General features: G+C 39.8%; 1 long non-coding RNA gene across 1 annotated transcript; it reads left to right on the top strand.

Annotated features, from left to right (window-relative positions):
- Positions 1-18: 18 nt before the first annotated feature.
- On the top strand, positions 19-22,935 carry LOC128077882 (uncharacterized). The gene is made up of 3 exons (XR_008205205.1): positions 19-490; positions 1,360-1,506; positions 22,839-22,935. It is a non-coding gene; the product is annotated as an uncharacterized LOC128077882 (long non-coding RNA).
- Positions 22,936-23,073: the final 138 nt, after the last annotated feature.

Below are 23,073 nucleotides of genomic sequence, written 5' to 3'. Positions count from 1 at the left end.
TTGCTTTATGTAATAAAATTCAAAGGTAGAGCTGACTTTCAGAAAGATGATTATGCGTAATCGAGTAGATAAGCAATCTTACTAAATCAGCAAACTATGGCATGTCCTCAAGTTGCCCTATGAATCAAAACCCATATGTGTATAACTTAAAAGTTTATTCTTAAATTTATGGTTTATTTAAGATCAACGATATGCATGATGACTAATGACTAACTGTTCCAGTCCCCATAAAATGCATGAATGCCCCAGAGAATGATACATCTTCTTCAAATGAATAGAGCCTGACAGTTGAGGATCACGTGTTCTCCCAACCTTCTGATAAATGTTCTTTCTATTACTTTCAATAGACTTTGATACATTAAACTGGATAATTTATTCTCTGTAATTTATCTTTATCTTTGTTCTCGTGGGTATCAGCTCATCTCTATCTTTTCTTCCTCCTTTCTTCTGATGCAGTGCATTAGCATTAGGAACAATAAACATAAATCAGGTAAGTTCAAATTAATATTATGGCATCTTCTTGGTTAGACTAGAAAATGAGTAGTGAAGAACTATGCCATATATCTTCTATACAGTGGAAATCCTGTACGTCTACACTACTGATAATTTCACTCAGTCCTTAATTCACTTGATAATTCAGTCCTATAGTGCATTGCTATGGGTAGTTCCCTACAGACTAAGAACAAAAGAACAAGTGCTGGCTGAGTGGATTTTACTTTGTACTTCTGCTGAGTTGAACATGGATTAGAAAGCTAGGATAGTAAGAGAGATCTACCTTCAGAAACAGCATTTGCATGATATTATTCAACAGACCATCTATCCATCCATTCACTTGAAATCTGAAAGAAATTCTGGCTAAGGCCATCCTCAATTTTAAGTATTTCTCATCTGTACATTGTTCTGCAGTTTGTATAAACTTAATTGGGTCTGGTTCAGTCCCAATAAATAGGGCCTAAAATCCAGTACTGTTCTTTATTTTTTTTCTTTGATTTTGCAAGAGATTAGGAATCTGCACCAGGCATCTCAGATATTTTATTTATATAGAGATATATTATTTATTGTACACACATAAAGTATATATTAAATATATATAAAATAATACATATATAAATTATTTTCCTGATTTTCTTTTCTGTAGCAGAACCTTTTCCTTTGCAAAACTGGGGCTATGAGGGGAGGAAAAAAAATAAAAGCACAGTCTCACTAAAGCAAATAGAAAGATAGAAGGAGAAATGGCTCTGACGCTAAGTGCTGCAGTCATAAACATAAGTAGAGAAATGGGGCATTTCCAGATGCCACTTCTAAATAGACAGAGGTGGAAATGAAAAGGTGAGCTCTTTCATTTGGTTCACTTCTCAGAAAGGTGTGGAGCAACCTCAGTGGAGAACCAGAGGAGTATTAGAAGGATTGATTAATACAAAAATGATCTATTTGGGTTAGAAGATCAAAATACAAAGGATATGAAGCAGAGAACATGGATTAATCGTCTATGTCAATCGAAACAAGGTCAGTTCTTTTCTTATGTGTCATTTCAGATGGAACAAGCTTGCAGTGCAGAATTCTGAGTTTATTCACCATTGTATTGTGGTGTGGGGAAAAAGTCTCAGAGATATTCAAACTGCAGGAACCAATGTTGATTCCTGGTTTTCACTCAAGCTGTTTCAGCCAAGTATACTGCAAAATCTGTGATAACAATACAAACTGCCTTCTTTATTTTTAACAAAGATAGTAGGACAATTTTAAGTAAATTTTCCTTCTATGTAATGCATTTCTTTAGGGATTAACAATGTTTTTGCTTCGGTAGGACATTTATTCCCCAGTGATGGACCAGTTTGATCATTAGAATAAGCTGCCACTAAGGTGTTAGCTTGTTCTCTGTCATTTATTCAAGGTTGCTGAAAGAGGACTAAACCTCTTCTGAATATTAAGCATTCAGATATTCTTTTTCACTACTTTCAAACTAAGGAAAGTGGGGAAACAGTGACCCTCTTTCATCTAACTAATGGTTTCTAGTGAACTGAGAGTAGGAAGTACTGGCCCCTATATCGACCAGTACTCCAAAGAGTTTTCAGGTGGAAGTATATCCGTGTAACACTGTAAAAGCATTGTGACTGTTGTGCAGATGAAAAAGGGAGATGGCATGGCCTCTATCTGAGCCAATACTGTGTTATGTCCTAAGGGTATTGGAACCCTTTGAGACAGCATGTGTTTATTAATGTACAAGTTAAATTTCCATGCAGTATCATCTTCAGTATGAAAAGGACTTGGGAGAATCTTTGGCTGCTGTAGTTTTCCTCCCTGCAGTGAATAAATAATCCTTGAAAAAAGGTGTCTCCAGATTTTTTTTTTTAATGATCAGTCGAAGTAGCTCAAGTACCATTTCATCTTTCACTCCAAAAAAAATTTAAGAAAATGAGATCTGGAGATGAGAGCTTATGCTATTTCATATTGACATTACAATGTTGATTTGGCAGGCTTGACTAAATTTCTTAATCACAGAAGCACAAGGTTGGAAACAACCTGCAAGATCATCTAATCCAACCACCCTCCCATTCCTATTAGTACCACAAGCTACTCAACCAAACCATTTAATGGGAATGTTTTTTTTTTTAATAACACTATGTTCTTGTTCTTAGACACCTAATAGTTCTTTCAGAGAACTGATTTGAAGTCTGGATTTAAAGTCCCCATCTCCCCCACTCCTCCTGAATAATACAGTCATAGAATTATTAAGGTTTGAAGAGGCCACTAAGAACACCAAGTCCAGCTGTCGGTCCATCCCCACAATCCCCAATAAACCACATTCCTTAGTGCTACATCTACCCTTTTCTTGAAAACCTCCAAGATTGGTGATTCCACCACTTCCCTGGGCAGACTGTACCACTACTACTTTGTCATTGCAAACATCCATGTCCCCTATCAGAGGGGTTTATGTTGGCAGCCCTCTCTTCCCCCTCTCCTCTTGGCAGAAGTGGGGCCATTGCTGCAACCTGGCTTCACTCCACAACTCCAGGGCTGGGAACCATCAGAAGTGATTTCTCCAAGGACCCATTCCAGAGCTCAAATTAGCAATGAACCATAAACTGACCAAACATAGGATTTTGGACTGAATTTATGATGGATTGTCCCAAGTTTAATTTCTAGCTCTGTTTTGTTGTTACAAACTTTCACCCCTTGATTTTCCCCCAGGTAATTAACATAATGTCATTGCTTTAAAACATGTAATTTGCTCAATAACAGTCCCAATTACTCAAGGGTTACTGACTTTGGACTTTCAAAATGCACTACAGGAAGTACCATGACCCTAGTTATTACAGACACATTCATGGGTCAAAGACCCTGCAGTCAGCCTTCTTGTCCTGACCAATCATTAACCAAGAGGAACATGGTGAAGCTGCTGCTGATTTTTCCTGAGTTACTTTAACAGACTGACCACAGGGCATGTTCCTTCGTCCTTAGAAGAGTTCCAGAAGATTAGTCAGCTAAACCTGATCGGACTTCTGGAAAGCCAGAAAGATCTTGGCTCAGCCTAATACAAACTAAGGTTGGAAATACTTTTGAGTGCTGCAGTATCTGCCATATGTTCCTCATTCTTACTGTTTTTTTCCATTAGCCCAAACCTAGCAATAAACACTTTCTCCGTATCTACTTCACTGAAAGTTTTATTGACCTGACATTGCAGATGTGTAAGACAGAAGAACTACAAATCAGGTTTTGTTTCAACTGTTGTCCTTGCAACAGGTTTTTGGATGGCTTTCAATAGAGAGAGGGAGAAAAAGAGACTGTAATTTTGCAGTCCAAAGTACTGAAAAAAATGTATGGAAAAGATACAAAGTTAAGGTGAAGGTAGGTAAGGATTTAGCTGCATGAGTGAATAAAAAGGATGGCAGTTATAAAGATTGTAATGAATAAGCAGAGATGACAGAACAGTTGGGTCAGTTGTAGAGTGAGACGTGGGCTTGTTTAAAGGCAAGAGAAACTGAGAGAACTGACAAGCTTAATGGGAACTCAAATCTGGGGCTATTTACATGCGCTCTAAGAGCTCAAACTGAATCTAGGCTACTTTATTGGGGGCTGACTTGGTGTATCCATAGATAATAGTATGCAATATTCAAGGCAAAATGTTCTCATCTGTGTGGTTGGAGGGACAAATCATTCCCAGAGTATTTCTCTAAATGGGGAGCTTTGTGATGTGATCACCTAATGTTTTCACCTGAGCAGATAGTCCTGGTTACAGTTGTAGTCAGACCTTATTTTGTATTACTAGGAAATGCATTCCTTCACCCACACAATAAATTAAAAAAACATACGCATATCTCAGATTCATTTCTGTATGCACTACAGAATTGAGATTGTCAGGAAGCCTTGCATTAAAACCTTCAGTCCTGATTAGAAGATGGCATGCTGAGTACTTCAACTCATTTTGCTCTTCAAAAGAAGCTATTATGAGGGTATCTGGCCCTTCATACTTAATGAGAGCTTTCCTATTGAGATGCAACAATGTTGCATCTGATATGAAATTTTGGTTATAAGTGTGACTTTTTTTTTTAAAGCACCTCCTTGAAAAATAAAAGGCTGAATTCTGCTTTTTTCAAGGCTCAGATGATACTGAATACAGAATCACAGAATCACAGAATCACCCGGGTTGGAAGGGACCTCAAGGATCATGTAGTTCCAACCCCCTGCCTAGCAGGGCCACCAAACATACACATTCAGATTAGGCTGCCCAGGACCCCGTCCAACCTGGCCTTGAACACATCCAAGGACGGGGCATCCACAACCTCCCTGGGCAGCCCGTTCCAGGGCCTAACCACTCCCCTTCTAAAGAACTTCCCCCTAACATCCAACCTAAATCTTCCCTCCTTCAACTTGGATCCATTTCCCCTAGTCCTGCTGTTGTCAGCCCTTTTGAAGAGTTTACTCCCCTCCTGGGTGTAGGTTCCCTTCAGGTATTGATAGGCTGCAATGAGGTCACCCCGCAGCCTTCTCTTCTCCAGGCTGAACAAGCCCAACTCCCTCAGCCTGTCCTCATAGGGGAGGTGCTCCAGCCCCCTGATCATCTTAGTCGCCCTCCTCTGGACCCTTTCCAAGATCTCTATGTCTTTCTTGTACTGAGGGCTCCACACCTGGACACAGTACTCCAGGTGGGGCCTCACAAGAGCTGAGTAGAGAGGGACAATCACCTCCCTGTCCCTGCTGGCCACCCCTCTCCTGGTGGAGCCCAGGATCCCATTTGCCTTTCGAGCTGCCAGAGCACACTGCTGGCTCATGTTAAGTCTCTCGTCCATCAGGACCCCCAGGTCCTTCTCTGCCGAGCTGCTCTCATGTCCACTCCTCCCAGCCTGTACGGGTGCCTGGGGTTCTTCCAGCCCAAATGCAAAACTCTGCACTTTGCCGTGTTGAACCTCATTAGGTTCACCCGAGCCCAGCCCTCCAGCCTGTCGAGGTCCCTCTGAATGGCATCCCTTCCTTCCACCGTATCAACCGCACCACTCAGCTTGGTGTCGTCAGCAAACTTGCTGAGGGTGCACTCAATTCCCTCATCGATGTCATGTCAAATACGTTGATTCAAATATGTTGATTTGAATCTGGATACTGCCATTTTCCCTTGAGGATCACTTTTACCTTTCAATTCCATAATTTCAGCCCATTCTACGAACCTTTCAGGTTAATGTATTGTTTCAAGGCACATAGATTGAATCTTGTTTAGAGCAGAAGACCCAACCTTTGGGATAGCAGAAGAATATCTATGGCTTAGAAGGAAGAACCAGGAAATACGAGGTCCCAGGGCTGGAATGCCTGAAGGATTAGAAAACCAATTATATCCTCTGGAGCTACAAGTAAATCCACTTCCAAAAAAATGGATGGAGGCAGCTGGAGTTCAGGAAGACAGTGCCAATTGCCAGTTATAGATACCTGACTTCTCCCACTGGATGGATTGGCAGAAGCAGGAAGGTCAAGCAGAAATCACTTGCAGGGCTGCATACACTTGGCTGTACAGGAGCCAACAGCAAGGCTGGACTGGGCTTTTTCCCCACAGTAACCCTGAGAATGACCAGGCTTTGGTTTGGTGCATGCAATAGGTACTGATTTCAAAGGAATCTTTTTCATTGAGCTTCAAAACTGTGTGCTGCTGTTCTTGATGTCACTCAGTGATCCTAGTGATCTTGGCTTGTTTTAGCAGCATTCACTGCAGGTGAGTCTCCTTATCTCCAAATTGGAGGGATGTGGATTTAATGGGTGAACCAATCCATGGATAAGGGATTGGTTGAAAGGTTGTAGACAGAAGGTGGTGATTAATGGATTTATGTCCAGGTGGAGGCTGATAACAGGCAGCATCCCCCAGGGTTTGTTTTGGGACCAGTGCTCTTTAACATCTGTATCAATGACATAGATGAAAGAACTGAGTGCACCCTCAGCAAGTTTGTTGATGACACCAAGCTGAGTGGTGCTATTGACACAGTGGAAGGAAGGGGTGCCATTCAGAGGGACCTCAACAGGCTTGAAAGGTGGGCCCAGGTGAACCTAATGAGGTTCAGCATGGCAAAGTGCAGAGTTTTGCACTTGGGCTAGAGGAATCCCAGGCATCCATACAGACAGAAAGGAACAATCCTTGAGAGCAAGTCCTGCAGAGAAGGACCTGGGGGTCTTGATAGATGAAAAGCCTAACGTGAGCCAGCAGTGTGCTCTCAGCTCAGAAAGCAAATGGTATCCTGGGCTCCATCAGAACATCCCTGGGGTGGTCAGCAGGGACAGGGAGTGATCCTCCCTCTCTACTCTGCTCTTATGAGGCCCCGTCTGCAGTACTGTGTCCAGCTCTGGAGCTCCCACTACAAGAGAGACAGAAATCTGCTGGAGAGGATGAAGAGGAGAGCCACAAAGATGATCAGGGGACTGGAATACCTTCCCTACAAAGGGAACACATCCCCTACAAAGAAAAGCTGAGAGAACTGGGCTTGTTCAGCCTGGAGAAAAGAAGGCTTTGGGGTGACCTTATTGCAGTCTTCCAGTACCTAAAGGGAGCCTATGAACAGGACCATTCAAACTAAATGCAATCCTCTATTTCTTTCTACTCTTGGAGTAGATTCCTTTTTCTCAGGATGGACACAGCAATGAATTACTTCCTCTGATTAATGGGTTGAAAATACTTCAAGTCTCTTTTCCAGTTTGAAAATGAACCCACAGAGTGGAAATCCAAGCTGAGTCAGCCTTTTTAATCGGTTTTCTGTGAAAGAATCCTTATTTCCAATTATCTAACCCAGTGGCTGCTGAAGAAGTGGTGCTTCTAAGTTACCGACATAAGAAATTAGTTCCTAAGGCAAATGGTCTTGCTGTGCTTCCATTTTCAAATATAATTCCATTGAATGACACTTGATTTTCAAAGTGCAAATCAACATGGAAAACTTCCTTAGACATTAAGTGTTATTGAGCACTGCTGTTTTATGAAGGACAAATTAAAGCTCTCAAAGCACGATTCTTTCTGAGACCACTGCTTGAACTCTCTCTCCCTGAATAGGTCTTGCAAGGATCTTGGCTTAGCAAGGCAGCCTGGGGACCTTGACAAGCACAGATTTTTGGCTCCAGCGATGAGCTCAGAATCAGTACAGGAAAGTGCTGCGAGTAGAGGCAGGGTTTGGATGAAATCCAGAGCTCTTGTCCCAAAGCCATCCGAGGCAGATAATTTCTGGTACTTTTAAAATTTAAAACATTGCAAGGGTGAAATCAGTGAAAGATCTGTAAGTAGAGACCCCTTTGAACACACAGGAAAAAGACTTTTCAGTCAGACACCATCTCAGAGATATCTTCAGAGTCCTGAGTGCTTACATGTCCCTGTATATCTAGTCTGACATCATGCACTTCATTCAGCAGCTGTTCTCAAGTGCAGTAACTACATCAGTGTAATGAGATAATGTCCCTGGTGCTGCAAGTATCTGCATCATGCACGTGAAGTGCACCTGCACTTCCTCATCACACTTACCCAAATGAGTAACATCCTCAAGTTTACACAGCAAGAGTTGCCCAGATGTCAACTTTGCTTGCAGTTACTGTGTCTATTTCCTGCACATGCAGGATTTGTATGTGCTGTTATTGGGCTTTTACAGGTATAGCTGACAAAGTAGCAAAGACCTACTGTCTCTTTAGAATTGATGGAGACATAGGGAACTGGATGTATCGAAGGCTCTAGCTAGTCACCTGCACTCTCAACAATGACAACCCCTTGAATTTGTTCATTCCATCCCCTCATAATACTTCGTGCATGGATTTAGGAAAATTTGAATGGTAAGTGCTAAAAATAATAAAGCTGACAAAGTAAGAAGGATTTTGGGTTAATCTCAAGACAGTTAATTATTCAGCATCTCCTGCTTAGGCACTTCTCTTGCTTTACTTTCTTATTTTCTATTTGAACATCAGGCGTTTTCCTCATTGCCTTTAATTAGTCCATCCATAAATACAGATTGGATCAAATTATGCCACCTTATACTGAAAAAATATCACAGTAATCCTTACTATATTAGCTTTTACTTAAAGAGCAGCTGTTTTGCTATTTTGAATTAATATTTTGTTGACTAATGTTTTGCTTGGAACTTTCATGTATAATATATATATAATCTTTAAAGTACGGCTTCTTCCTTATTGCTTAGAAGTAAGTTGCTCTTACTTCTTCAGTAGTATTTTTGGAATTCTTAAGTTTTGAAACACTTGCATTTCAATTTGTGCTTTATGCTTAAAGGAAAATAATTTTTTTTCTGTAAACCAAGCACATCAACATTTTCTTTTAAAACTATCTTGTGTTAAACAAAAACAGTAATATCACATCCTTTATAGGACCGAGGCAAAAAGTCTCTATTTGACAGAAGATTGAAGTTGAAAAAAACAAACAAACAAACAAAAAAAACCAACAAAACCACAACACCAGCAACAACAACCCTGATTCATCAATGTGAAACTTGCAATTTAAGAGATACCTAGTGATACTAATTCAAACTAAGTCAGCATGCAGACCATGGTGTGATGAAGCAACTATGCATTGCCTTTGAGAAAATCCCTCCAAGGATGTTGTCTTCCTTTCAGTTCTCTGAATCCTTTAGAGAATATAAATTAATGAAAAGCTTTCCCACTGGATGACAGATTAAAGTGGAGATTCATGCATCTCTCTGGCATATATTCCCATAGGGAGCTGCAGTCCAAACTCTGGGGATGAAATGCCAGAGTCAGAATCACAGTAGGTACCTCTACTTTCTTACACCCCTTCACTGAGGATGTTTTGTATTCACATATAAAATAGCAGCTAAATAAGTTCAGGTTTGCTAGTTTTTAGTGTTCTACCTCCATGGGACTAAAGCACACCTATATGACTATTAATATCTGTTTTTAAAAACATTTAATTTTAATCAACAAAAAAAACAAGAACATAGTTAAATCTATAAGAAGGATCAAGTATCTGTTACATCCTTAAAGCTTTTTTCATGTGTTTTGAAGGAGAAAATGAAATTTGTTTCAAGGCATTACTTTGAAAGCTTTTAAGAAACAAGATATAAAAGGACTGCAAAGAAGCCTCTAAGCATCCACATATTACAATGGTAATAAATTCAAAATCAATACCATCCATTGAAATAAAAGGGAATATGTCAGGTTGTACATCTATATATAATTTGTTTGTCAGCTGGTCTTGTGTGTTGCAATGCATGAGAAAAAGTACTGAAAAAACTCCCTTGCATTTGTACTGCCTGACACTTCCTATATCTGAGCAAAAGCATATTGAAAAGGTCTAGGAGTAGTGGGAGTCAGTGGACCTCTTGGTATTTAAGAAAATATCAGATATATATATAACAAAGAAAACATTTTAATTGAATCCAGCTTTAACCCCATCAAAATCACCATTCCTTCTGAGTCCAAACCAGCTGCTGCTGATTTGCAGCTCCCTCTGGAAGCATTCTCAATACAGACTCCCAATTCATTGCTTTAGTTGGCATCTTCCATGGGAAAAGTTGTCTATTCATCTAAGTGCTCTGAATCGTACAGGAAAGTGGCAGCAAAACATTATTTTGCTTGTATGTTTTCTGCTTTTCACCAGCTCTGCATTGCTCAAGAATACCTCCTTCAGACACCATGTCTTCTTTCCCTGTACTTGACCTTCAAGCACTGGATTTTGGCAGTGGCATTATGAAAAACTACAGGACTGAAGCAATAAAGACTCTGGTAATCAATATTCAGTCAGTCAGCATAGCATCTCTGGAAACCACATCCTAAACCTTTCCTCCTGCACAGAATTGTTCAGGCTAATGTTAGACTGAACCAATCACAATGAGATGATGAACAGACCCTTTCTGGCCTCCAGATGTTTGACACAATGCTTCAACATGTCAAAGTATGTTAGTTATTTTAGTTTATTATTTTGAGAAGTGAAGATGAGAAGTTTTGAGGGCACAGATGGAAAAGACCACTTTTAGAGGACCTAATTTGATTGTTCGTGAACAGAGTAGCACTACCTACATAGGCTATGTGAAAGCAGGCACTAGTACTTGCTGTCCCACACCTCAGCTATACTACAGTTGCAGTGGGAGAGCAGGAGAGTCCAAGAAGGGTCCCTTGAGTTCTCTTCCATTTGGCCTTGCTGTGCTCTGCAGTCAGTGTGCATGTTTCCCTCCAGGCACCATAGAGAAAGTGGGCTTACAGGGTCAGAATAATAGCCCCACTCTTGTTCATTCTATTCAGCCCTGTTGGAAAAGAAAGTTCGAGTTCGATGTTATGAGTTTTTTCTTGCTATTTAAAACTATTGTTGCTGGAGATCCCGTCGTTCTCTTCACCGTACATTGTACCTCTGTTTGGGAAAAAGGATTTGCTAGATTATTTGTAAAAACAGTTGAAGACCTTCAGGGTCAAAAGAATTTGCAATTGCACATTCTCGTTAGTTTAAGAGTATATAAAAAAGGTTTTGTTTTTTTTTTTTTATATACAGTTAGCTAAGAAATTCAAGTGACCCTGGCTTGGAAATTGAAAGTGTGGATTCAACTCAGATGAACTTTTAAAAAAAAAATCAGTTCCTAATGCCATAAACATTTGTGTATGAAGAATGATTTTAGTTTTTTCTAGTACTTCCAAGAACTCAAGCATTTCTTTTCTTTATACTCAGGACCTGTTTTCTCCTTTCTTCTCATTTAGCCTTCTAAAACGAATTATTTTTTCTTGTGTTAATAAAGAGAATAAGAAACTCTACTCTGTTTTAACATTTTAAAACCTCAAGCAAACACAAAAACTGCAAGAAGCTACTCTGAATTATATTAAACAAATGCTGCAGCAGAATTAAGTCCTTCTCCCTAAAGAAGAGCAACATAAAAAGGGCTTTTCAAGTAACTACTGAACTTCCCTACATAGACATGAAACACTGACTCTTCTCACCAAGACCATTTGTATTAGTCAGTGTTGATCCAAAAGAGTTGACCCAAAGAACCTAAACATCTTTGCATTTGAAGATCAGATGTGAGGCCTTAGTTTTGACTCATGCCTAACCAATGATGAGTTACCCAGTGCTCTAGCATTGCCTATTCAGGCAAGGTACCTCTCTTGCTGCTGACTTCAGTTCCACCTCTTACCAGTGAGCCATAGTGAGCCATTCTCTGTACATATGTATTTTCCTTACAGTCAGTCACAGTGTTTCCCTGTAATTTAACAAGTCCATGCTCCTTGCTATGCAAAAACCACAAACTTAAAGAAGCCATGTGAATGACATATGTTCTGGTTTCAAATTTCCAAGTAACTCCTTCCAATTTATGCTCGGTTTTGGTTTTGTCTTTGCAACAGTTGCTAACGGAAACCACCACAATGCAGGCTTGTAAGATCTTGCATTACGCCCTCTTGTATCTTTGTTTCACACACATTCAACTTCCCCAAACATTGCATTATAAAGAAAATTTCCCAGGACGGGCTACATTCAAAAGTAAAATTTGGAAAGTTTTAATAAACTCTCATAAACAGCTTTTAAGCGAGTCAAGAGAATGAGGAGCCAAGGAAACTTGGTAAGGTCAGAAGACATGATCCCACTCCAACAGACGTCAACAGCATTGTTTCCAAAGTCCTCCCAGAGGATCTAGAACCAGGGACAGTGGCTGCTGCTCTGCATTCCTTCTATAAACTGAGTAGCCAATGAATCTTGATAGATTTACCAAGGCCAGATTCCAAACCCAGCAAGACAACAGGCCACTGGGTTCTGTGTGAACAACATAACTAACAAGAGGACCTGTTAGTTTATGTTTCTTAGTTGGTTCTCTTTTTTGAGCACTGCTCAAAACACTTGCATGGTGGACACAGATGAGAGAAAGCTGAACACCAACCAAGCCTTTTTTTTTGTGGCTGTCCCAGGCTTTGCTCTTTTCTTATCATGCTTTCATTTAAAAAAGAAAAATCAAGCAAACTATAATACCTCAAAATCCCATGTCTCTTATGCAGAGATCAGCACTCTCTGTCTTAGTGCTGCAAGCAAACTGCAAGTTATCAAGGAAATAAGCTTCCTTCTGCCTATATCTGTTTTGTGATGTGTATGTTGCAGACCTAGATTTACAGTCTGTGCAAGATATGTGAGGGGTTGGTACTGTACTGTGTTGATGGTCAAAAAGCTAAAAGACTGCAAATTTAAGATGTCACTCTTGGTAACGCAGATGTATCCTTCTCTGCATTCCCTGCAGAACAGAGAACTGCTTCTGCCATGCTGTGCATTTTGTTCCACGACAGGCTTATTGAGTAGAACCAGGGAATAACATAAGTGGACTGAGACTGCAAGAGTACCAATGTATATGTTTGAGATATACAGCAAAGTACCCAAGATGCAGTTGATGCAAGCAAATATGCCCAAAAAGGATTTCGAATGCCTAACTTTTTTCAGACCTGTGAAAATCCTTACCTACAAAAATGAAAAGCATGTTGCACACAAAACTAACTGTAAGTATCAGGACAATCAATTTACCATAGCACCTAGGGGCGTTGCTGAAAGGTAGGACAAGGACAATACCATATATTGAGAGGAATTACTCCCACTTCCCTAATTCAGTAGCTATTGGTCCAATCTAACAAGGACAATGCAGATGGAGAGAAGAGACCAAGTGGAAGTCTGTGTTTTTGAGTCTCTCTGTTTGAAATGATGCAGTAATCTGCAGCTACTGATCTACAACACCTGAACTAGGGTAAGTGCTACTTCTACTACAGCAAAGAATGTCTCCATCAGAGTATTGCAAAAAAAACCAACAAACAAACAAAAAAAACCCCACAAAAAATAAACCAAAAAACCACAAAAAACTCTTGTCACAAAGGTGAGTGTATGAGATAGAGTGAACCCAGAATGTCTTAGCCTGTAAAATATGTAGTGTTTGTATTTGCAACATTTCATTGTTTAAACATCATGAGGAAACCATTCTTGCTTACTATATAAAATAGATTCATAGAAAAAGATTCCTATATAGGAATATAAGTATAGCTCCAGTATCTTTTTCTCTGTGCAAATGATTTGAGCAACTGCAATATAAAGAGCTGCAGGCAGACCTCCAGGAGGAGTTCAGAGTGGACGTTAAACAGCCTGAACTATTATGGTTCAACAAACAACATCTGTTTCATCTGGTAGCAGTATCTTAATAATTTTGGAATACATAATAGTAATATCTCACATCTAGATGCCCCTGGTTTGCTGTAACATCAACATGGGAGGAGTGAGGGGGGGGAAGACAGAGGGGGATAAAGTCCATGGACACTAGCTTGGAAACCCCGTGTCCATACAGAAGAAATAGATATATTTCTAGCTGCTACTAGAAAATATATAGGCTATGATGGTCATTGAATTACATTATCTTCTTAGGTTTTTTCCCCCCCTTTTTTTTTGTTCCAAGTTTTTGCTTCCCACAAAAGGTAAGACCAAGAAGAGAACTGATGGCACCTCTCTGGAGTCTTGTAAGGTGAGAAATTAAGTGATAACCCTTGAGTTAGGAGGGAGACTTTCTATCCTGTTACGATTTTAGACATTTTTGTCTGGTATTTGTTATATCAGATATATAGGAATCTGTTTAGGTTCAGGAGATGTCAGCAGAGACCAGTTCACAGAAGACATATTTGCACTCCCCCTCTTTACTGGAGCATAAGTGTTTGAGTGGCTAATGTCAATTAATGGTCAAAAACACTTGCTAATTAGTAAATTTCCTCTGATGGATCAGTTCAGCTCCTAAATCTGAAATATTATGTGACAGTATACCCTCTATGTTTTTCCTTCAGTTTTCATCATGCCTAATAGTTTTTCTTGCTTTCAGTCCTGAAGCCTTATATGCAATAGAAGAGTGCAATTAAACTTCTGTGTTTAGTTGGCAGGTGAAAGGATCCTTGCTCACAGATGATAGTTAAACTTTTAAGGAGATTAGTAGTCCTTCAAAATAAAAAGCACTAATGAACCAAGTGCTTTCATCAAAACCAACCAATATTCCTTCAGAACAATACAGCACTTTCAGTCTTGGTTTTCCCTTGCAGCTTCTTCCTTTAAGTGACTTAAAAAAGCAACTTCTGAGGGTGTTTTTATCCCTGCTAGTGGTTCAGATGGAGTGCATTTCTTAAGAAGGCTCTCAATCTGTTTGCCAGTCTCCTCTCCCACTCCTGCTTCTCAAGAAGAACACAGCTTAGGTTAGAGCCCTATTTCATTATTTTTTTCCCTAGGAGCTGGGACAGGCCATCCTTCCTGAGAACAGGATGGGTGATGTGATATTTATTCAGTTACTTTATCTAAGATTGGGGTACAGTGTGCAGATGATGTGAAGATTGAAAGCAAGTGCTCAAAGCACACACACTCTTCATGATTTCTGCTGTCATGAGCAATGGAATAACACTGTTCTTATTTTACAGAACTTTGCATATCCACCTGAAGGTGAATCTAGTTTACTCCAGTTTTGATCATGGGATGTGACAGTGGGAGGGAAAGATGAACTTCCCTATGCTGGCTGCTTGCCAGAATTGTGTTAAAAATGTCTGTAAACACGCCAGCCTTCTCCTTAACTTTCTCTTTGACATTTCAGAGGCTAAAAGCAAAAATGACAACTTCAGTTTGTCAGAAAACACAGTCTAGTTGGCCACAGAGTTGGCAGTCTTTCTTCTGAAACAGATTTAATTAAAAAAAAAAAAAAAATCCCTATCTCCAGTGGTGTGATGTTAAAGCTGTAGGTGTCCTCTGCAGATAAAGATTACTTTCCTGATTTGGGATGTGTCCTCTATACTTCTTGCTGGTATGACCACATCTTGAGATCTGGGGGCATGTATATTCACAGCACTACCTGCCTGTTACCTTCTGTGGGTAGGTAGTGCCTTCCACCTCTGCCTTATTCAGGGGTCAATGGTAGTATATCATCCAGAAGTCAGGCACCTTCCTTTCAGTGGCAGCGTGCACGTAGGAACATCTATGCTCTGTTCTCTCTCCTGTCTTTGCTTCCCCATCACAGTTCTTGAAGACCAGAAAGATCTCCTAACACTTGTAATTCCTCTGAAGCAATTTCTTCTCTCAGTGGCAGTTCAGAATTCTGTCTTGGCTTGTGTTCAGGGAAACTAACCACATCATGCTTTTGGAAACCAGACCTGAAGATTTTGAGATCTGTCTCCTCTTAAGAGAGCATGCGACAGATTTCCAATCTCTGTAGTCTTAGGCTACAGAGAAATATACTTCTCAATCTTTAAAATAAGCCCCAATTCAACCTGAAGTCCTTTCAAGGTAAGTTTTGATCTGTGGTTTCTACATAAGGTCACATTTTAAGTGAGCAATCATTTGGATGTGGGTTGCCTTGGGACTGATCTCCTTTACTACCATTTTACCTCATGATACCACTTATTCCCTAGCATGGCACTCAGTTTACATATGGAAAGGTGTGAGATTCTGTGTCAGACACGCTAACATGACTCTACAGATCACTGCTTTTATCACAGAATTTTCACTGTTAAGTGACTAAATCACCGCAGGTCTGGGTCTGTACGCTTTATCACTTAATAAAAATTTCAGCTGTTGTTAACTTCCAGCCTCCCCATTCTCCTTTACTGTTGTTAAAGGAAGGGAGTAGATTACTGAAGTGTTTAATGCATTGTTTCAGACCCAGTGAACAAGGGTCATGCCAGTTTTGTTTTTTTTTTTTAAATAATGATTTACCACTGATCAGTGGCAAATGTGCCAGAGTTCTCTTTATTCCTCGCCTGCACCCAGAAACACAGTCCTGAAATGAGCAAGAACTGGATTTAACACTCAAGTTCTCCAAGTGAGAAAAGTACCTCCAAAAATTAAATCAAATCAAAGCTGACTTGTGTGCCTCATGCAAGGAAGATCAGCTCTGCTCCATAATCCACTGCTGTTTCACTGACATAGGGAAAACTAAATGGTAGGCATCTCAGCCCACCAACAGACAGATCACATGCCTTCCACTGATGAAGTATTCTATATGATGCTAGCTTTGCTGCAGTTTGGAGTCCCTGCTGCTCTCCCTTCCTTCAGAAAGGATCCTGCTGTGTTGGTGATGTTTGCTTGCTCACCAAAATCACAGAGGTGGTCCATTGCTGCCCTAGTTCCACTGCTGGAAAGTTGCTTTCTGCTAGAGGAATGCCACAGGGTACATTGCAATCTTTCCATGTTAATGGCCTGGCATGAGACTAAGCATCTGGGGTTGGTGTCTGAAAGGTTCTCAGGCAGCAACGCTTCTACTTATTTACTTTTCACATGCGTTTGTTATAAGATCATCAAGGATGTTTTCACAGGTCTCAAGAGCCACAGCTTTGTTTTACTTATTGAAAGAGTCAGTACCTCCCACTGAATTCTCCACCCCATACTGAGGTCACATCACTGAAGGACAAGTCAAGCCTTTTTTCAGGCACTTTTTTCCACCACCTGTGCAGTAAAGAGAGAAGGAACACAGCTTCAGAGCATCCTTCTCCCTGCCCCCGGCAGAACTGAACTTCCCCTGAAATGAGGCACCATTTCTCCCAGTTCAGAGAAGAGAGACCTGTAACCAAAGCAATGGGAACCCAGCATGTTATTCCTTCTATAAGGGCAGTGTTAGCCCTAAACCTAGTCTCCAAAGCAGAAGTATAAAAATATTTGAGAATACACCTAATATCTAGAGTCAAAAAGGTAAGCCTACTACAAATCTCTCTTCATCTTGCAAGTGAAGAACGTTTGCTTGCATATGTGTGTGCCTATTAGCTATGTAAGTGTGTCCAGGAGAGTTGAAGTTGCACAAAGGAATTGAGTCTTTTACTCCATTCTCCTCTGGAGTTTTTGGCTGGCTAAGCACTGCCTCTGGCAGTGCATGGCAATAGCTGCCATCTGAGAAAACACGCATTTCTGTCAGTAATGTTGTGTTTGTAGAGTTTGCTGCCTAATTGGCTTCAACACCAGGTCTGAATTGTTCTGTTCAGCCAAGCAAGACAAGTTGGTCATACTTGACTCACGTACAAGGAAATTGGAGCAAAATAAAGGGAATGAAGCTGTGCCTCCTCCCTGAGCCATGCTTGGTACCTACAACTGTAGTGGAACCAGAATTACTACACAGTGCTTTCTTAGCTATAAGCCCAATTGATTATCATGGACTCCCATCAGGGGCCCATCAAGTTAGCTGCTTTACAAATAGGTAACTTTAAGAAAGCCCTTGCTGCAGAGAGCTCACAGTCCACATTTAACACAAAGTGCTGGAAGGGTTGAGAAGCTGATGTGTACCTATATTCTCGGTTTCAGCATTTCAGTACCATGAGACTGATCTACCCTCCAAGCTTCTGTGTCTGGATTTGAACTCTGCTCTCTTTACTTTTGGGAGTCACTGAATTCAAAGCCAAGATCCAAGCACTTGCAATTCAGAAAGGGAGGAACACTCACACTAGTGTCATTTTAAGTCAACAGCAACTGGAGTAGAAACTAATTGAGGAGAGTGAAGATTCAGAGGTTTTCATAGAAGCAGAAGAGAACATCTAGTTACAAACTGTAAATTGTACTCAGTGAAGTAGACCTTGTTTACACACACACACACACACACACACACAGAGTCTCAAGTAAAATTCAATTGTTTTCTTCACAGAAGGATCAAGTGGAGAAGAGCTGCACTAATCAGAAGGCACACTGGGAAGCAAGCCCATTCTGTTCTTACAGGATCCCTTCCACTGCAAGCACCAGACCTCAAAACAGCCCAGAGAGAAAGCCTCTCAGACCTAAGCAATTTAAATGCAATGAATGCTATTTGGCTTGTACTTAGTTCCCTTGGAAGTAATGAAAGAGGTAATTAAAGACTGGACAACTACCTTAAGTAAAACATTATTCATTAGAGCAAAAGCATTTCAGAAAAACTGTTTTGAGGCTGTGAAAGCCAACTCCATGCCTGTCTGCATCACTGTGGCTGCCCATTTCCTGAGTGGGGAGCACAGCATCTTCCTGTAGGTCCCACCACAGTGTCTCCACACATGCTGTGGAAAGATCAAGTGGTAAGATTTTCCTGTACTGTCTTCTCCAACAAAATTATTCCTGATTCCAAGCTGCAGTTTTTCCTCACCCAGTCCTTCTATGCTGTCCTGAAACACCTGCCTTGAACTTTCCTCTAGCAGAACAGTGGGAGAAAAGAAAACACTTAAAACCATGTTTTACAGATAATGACTTGTGTCTGATGAAAGTGGATTACCCCAGCTAAGAGGTCTGACACAGAGAGTGAACAAGAGTCAACCAGGAGTGCTTTTGACAAAAGAATTTGATTAGCACCTTGCTTTTGAGAAAGCAAAATATTACCAGCCTCAAAGAATACATCCTAACAATTTAATGGACAGAGCTTGTGGGATAACAACAGAGCAGGTAGTAAATTTCTTCTCTGAATTAAAGGGAGAGCAACATCTGCTATTCAGTCAAGGAAATGTACCTTTTATAAGATCCTAAAGGCAATTTCTCAGGAAAAAAAAGTGATATAGAATATCCAAAACCACTTTAAGTATATTTGTCAAGGTGAAGATAAATTGTAGCATAACTATATCTATGCACGCAGCAAAGCAACAACCCAACCACCACCATAGTATTATTAAAGCATGCAGGGAGTGTCTAAGTTCTCTATAGTAAATCTGAGTATGTCTTAGCTCACCCAACAACTGTCCATAAAAATGGGTTTATATTATCAGTTGAAGTGATCAGTAACAGTACTAACTTCATTTATAGAGTTCAGCTTCAGTCCTTGTGGTTAATTTTATACTACAGACTACTTTACCATCCCATAGCACATCTTAACTAGAACAGTGACTTTGAAATGCACCATTTCACTCTACCACCAGTAATTATTTCTGTCTTCACTGTATGCTTTGCTAGATGCATACAAAGCATAAGGAACTCACAGAATCCCAGAAGAAAACATCATAGTAGATATTTATAAGCAAGCTTAATACTATGATGCAATGGAAAGTACAGCAACAATAGCAGGATAGCACAATCCTAGACCACAGCAAATGAAAACAAGCTCAAAAGCAGTGGCCATACATGTAGAAACAAAGGAAGAAAAACTACTTACCTGTAGAAGACCTTCTGTAGAGAAGGACCTCCAACAGAAGATACCCTTACCTCCACTGCCAACCCTTAAAAGAGATCTGGGAAGGAGTGGATCCTGGCTCCACCCTTTCTGGTCACTCAGATGCATTGCATGCACCTGAGATCCCCTGGATTGGCCCTGCCTTCCCACCAGGTGTTCAATCACTGTTTCAGGCTGTGACATTTCCACTACAGCAGGTCTGTGTAACTGTCAACTAAACCAGCACAACCATCTTCCATGTCAATCTTTTTCAATCCTCCATTCTTATTAGTTGACGCTAAATCATACCTTTTTTAGTTGCAAATACTGACCCTTAATTGAGATAAAATAACCCAGTCATGGAAAGTTCACATGTTCAATGCCTCAGGGATCTACATAAATGAAAATACTTGCAGTACTACTCCATGAAAAGAGGGAAGGGACAACAGTGTTGTTTTGATGACAGGATACCTTAAAAATGTTTTGTGGTGGCATTGACACTGTACTTAGATGGGACTGCTAGTGCATACAAAGGAAACTGAGTCAACACAGGCTTTGCAGGGAGAAATTGCTGTTATTGTCTTCTGTAGCATTTGTAGGACGCAGCTGTCATAGTTACAGGCTATTATGTCTCAAGCTTTTGTGGGTGATTGTGGTTCTTCTGTCTCTACTTTGAATTGAGACTGCTTGCAAGAGTGACTGTTCCTTGGTCAACCACCATGCTGTGCCTTTAATATAACCAGGAGGATCATGAGTAATGACCAAATAGATTGAGTTTTCAGTGTTGTAAATATGGGACTGCAGGCCAGTGCAACAGTGCAATGAAAACACAGTTAATGTCCTCTAGAAATTCTCTAGGTGCATCTTATTCTTCACAATTACAGGTTGTTAACTTGTTGACAAAGTGCTGTATGTGCAGACTGAGAATAAAAAGAGGAAAAGACAAAATTGTTAACATTTCAAAACAAATAAGTAATCATTTTTAACCTTTCTGTATTCTTTTTGCCATTATGACTTGGCTGACTCCCTCACTGTAATGTTATTAAGAACCTTTTTTAAATAGGACAAACACCAGCAAGAAGCAGTTCCAGTAGAGTTGATCTTGTCTCAGGGTAGAAAGAAAGACCAGGTGATGTCTCGAGATCTCTTCTAAAATAGTTTTTCTCCTAAAGCACTCTAAAAAACTGTTCTCTTGGATCAGCGGTAATTTGCATTCTTTTTGCATGGGTGGAAATGAATACACCATCTTCACGCAATAGAAGTCAGACCATGCTGGATTCAGATCAGGCTCATTTTTAGCTACTAGGACTCAAGATATTCAAACACCTGAAATCATCTGACTTTGATGTTATGCACAATGCTTTGCAGATTTTTAATGAGTAAACCTCATATTTAATATATTCTGGATCTAGAAACTAGTTGATGAGTAAGCTGAAAACATTCACTAAAATATTCTTCATATAGCTCAATGTTATTTTTATTCTTCCCATTTAAATTCTTTCTTCCTCCATTTTTCATAGCATTTCAATTAAAGTTAATCTTGAATGACTAAGAAGAAATACTTTTGCAGAAGAGTAAATCATCAGTTCGTTTGCTTAAAGTGATTTTTCTCTTAAACAAACACAAACCCACTAAAATCCACTGAAGATCTGTGATATTTTTTCCCATATTCTGTCTGGCCAAATGATATTTTAGGATTAACTTTCATTAACATTTTACATAAACAGAAAAAAATCAAATTGTGTACAAATTCCTCATAAGCTGTCAATCTGTTAACGAGCTGAACTTAAAAATTCTTTAAAACATTTCTACTTGTGAACAATAGAAAAAGTTAATACAGAATGATATCAAACAGTAGTAATAACTCAGAACAAGCAAACTATCTAGTTTTTGTTTTTCTTTGTGTGGCGTTTTTCTTCTTTTTTTGCAGGCTCTTGGCATTTCTATCATGAGCCTTGACTACAAAAATTCATTATACAGCCAAGATGGAATAAGTGGTATGGCCCTAGAACTGTTCATAACACTCATGTGGAGTAAGAAGTGTTCTTCAGATTTGTTAGAAAGTGTTTTTGTAAATGGGATCAGTGACCTGAAGACAAGCTGCTAAATTTTTGGAGAGGAATTAAATAACAGGAAAGGGTTTCCCACGAATGGATTAATTGAGCCATGGGTCTGGGTCTGTGTATATGAAGCTCTAATGTTGAGTATGGAGATTGGTGCAACTGTATAGAGACATGTGGATTTATTATCTGAAGTGTGAAGGTGCAAGAACAGGTAGCTGAAACCACTGTTGGGGATTGTACTCCAAAGATCAATTGGGTAACACTCTGGATATGCATAATTTCCTCTCATCTTTGGGTACAAGTGTTTTGGAGAACTGTCATTTGCAAGATGCAGCTGCCTTTCACTGGTTGGTATCTGCATGTGTAAGGAGTTCTGTGCAGTGGTTGAATGTGGAGCACTCTGGGACATTTTATTGCATGGGTAGATTAAGGAACCACAAAGCTTGAGCGAGAGGAGTTTGTATCCCTTGAGAGAATTCTGATATCCCAGTGTACGTGTTGATATTCTCTTCTGCATGATGACCTTTCTACATTGGATGGAGTCTGAAAGTATGGGTAGATAAAATACTTTCACTCATTTTTTGAAACCCCAAAATACTAAGGATCATAACCTGTAAAGTGCATCAGGATTCTTTTGACATGTTTTTTTTTCTTTTCAGGCTTCCTCCAAACCCACCCCTCTTTTACAAAGCCATTTAAAGGGTGGTGGTATGTCTAACAAAAACAAAAGAGAAATGCTTTGCTTTTATAGCTAGACAACCAGTCCAGGCAATCAAAGAAATCTTTTATTTATCTTGATGTTAAACTGCATTGCTATGGAAAAAAATCACTGGCTTTGAACATCTTATTTATGAACAGAACCTTACCCAGCTTAGGAAATTTTCATCAAATGAGACAGTGTTTACTGGTGGGGGGCAAAGTGTGTGAGGGAGGTCTTATACAGGGTATGACAGAGTTGTCTGGAAGTTTATGAAAATGCAGATACTGAGCTATCAGCATGCCTGATTAATTAACACTTGTTTATATGCTGGTTCTTTCAGGCTTGTTTCAACAACCCAGAACTGATTCTAAAAAAATCCCTTTGCGGCTTCTTTTCCCTTCCACACACTTAACTCATGATTGCAAAAATCATTACCACTTTTGATTATAATCTTTAATTAGCCGTAAAATGTATGCATTGAATTATTTACTTAGTGTTCATTTCCATCATCATGTTTTGACAGCTTTAGCATTAATAAATCTTTTGTAGACCCAAAACCCTGGATAGCCTCAGACTGAGTTGCTTAAAGACGCATTGCTTTCCAAAGACCTTGAAGAATGGTGTGCCACCAAGGATTTTCAGTCCCAGGTGAGCTTCCTGATCATTAGCCTGTCTCTTCTGTGTACTTTGTAGCTTAATGAATCTTTAAGAGATTTTCTTCTGAGTGGATCCAGTTCAAAAGGAAAGGAAGAGTTAACATTTCCGCACAGCCTGTCAGGTAAGG

Source organism: Tympanuchus pallidicinctus, unplaced genomic scaffold (assembly GCF_026119805.1).
Source record: "Tympanuchus pallidicinctus isolate F22 unplaced genomic scaffold, pur_lepc_1.0 scaffold16, whole genome shotgun sequence".
Classification (NCBI taxonomy): domain Eukaryota; kingdom Metazoa; phylum Chordata; class Aves; order Galliformes; family Phasianidae; genus Tympanuchus; species Tympanuchus pallidicinctus.
Note: the sequence above shows the minus strand (reverse complement) of the source record. Positions and strands in the feature narration are given on the sequence as shown.